We start from the raw sequence: 1,237 nt of genomic DNA on the forward strand, positions 1-1,237 counted from the left end.
GTCCTGGCGGGGCCCCGGGTCCCCCCGCCTGGGGCCACTGGAGCCCCGCACCCCCGCACTGGGGGGGCCGGGGGTCCTGCTACCTTGGGGCCCCCCGTACCGCGGGACACCCAGACCCCGGGACGTCCCCTGGGCTGCCCTGGCACCCCGCCGCCCTCGCCACGCAGCCCGTGCGGCTGGGCTGCACCCCGGGCGCTCGCCCTGCCTTATTTAGCACCCCGCCTGCTCCCTCCTCGCCGCTTTCTTGGGAATGTCTATTAATATCGAGGAACCAGCCCAGCTGCTGCCATCGCTCTGCCCCTGCTCGTCCGCTGCTCCCTGCTCCGGCACCCTGCGCCCTGCCTGGGCTCAGACGGGGATCCCTGCGCTCCCCTGAGCACAGTCGGGTCTGTGGGCGCTTCTGCACCCAGTGCCTGGGGGGCCCCAAAGCCTCCCCAGACCTCCAGGCAGGGTGGGACACCTGTCCCCCACTCCCACCTGCGGAATGGGGGTCCCAGCAAAACCAGGAGCCAGGGAACCTCCTGGATGTCCCTGGCGTTGGGACCTTGCGGGACAGGGTGCTGTCAGCCTGACCCTGCTGCAGCCCCCAGCCCCCGTGCAACCCCCTTGGGGCACAGCCCACCTGGCCAGCACGTTCCCAAAGCCACTAGTTCCTGGCCAGGTCCTGGCAAAGGTGGCTGGTGTGGGCTGCAGTGTAGGGGCAGAACCTTCAAGGAGATGCCCCCAGGCAGATTTCCCACTCTACCAGCAGCATGGAAAGACGGGGGCTTTTCTGGACGTGGGAGCCGGGTGCCAATGGCACTGGGGACCCTGTACCACAGGGGGGCAGGTGCCGTGTCCCCTCAGGGGCTTTGTGTCCCAGGGCCCACCCAGGTGCCCCTTCCTCGTCTCGGGCAGGGTGCTGCAACGCAGCTCTGCCCCGGCCCACCTGAGCAGAAAATGGGGGTGAAGGGAGGGGGCTGGAGGTGGCGGGGTGAGGCCAGAGCCCCTGGGGTCTTGCGGGAGTGAGGGAGGGGACGCCGCAGGGGGGGCCCGGCCAAATGCTGGGAACCTGTCCCAGGCAGGGCTGTGGGTTCGGCAGCGGAGTGGGCAATGGTCCATGCCTGCTATGCTGAGGCAGACAGCTCGGGCAGGGGGAAGCCGTGGCCCCCTTGTCTGGGTGATGCTGGCGGCTCCGGGGCTATTTTTAACCCTCTCCTTGCTGAACCGCCTTGGGGGGGGGTGCTGCGGGGGGGGG

Source organism: Haliaeetus leucocephalus, unplaced genomic scaffold (assembly GCF_000737465.1).
Source record: "Haliaeetus leucocephalus isolate CR32 unplaced genomic scaffold, Haliaeetus_leucocephalus-4.0 Scaffold273, whole genome shotgun sequence".
Classification (NCBI taxonomy): domain Eukaryota; kingdom Metazoa; phylum Chordata; class Aves; order Accipitriformes; family Accipitridae; genus Haliaeetus; species Haliaeetus leucocephalus.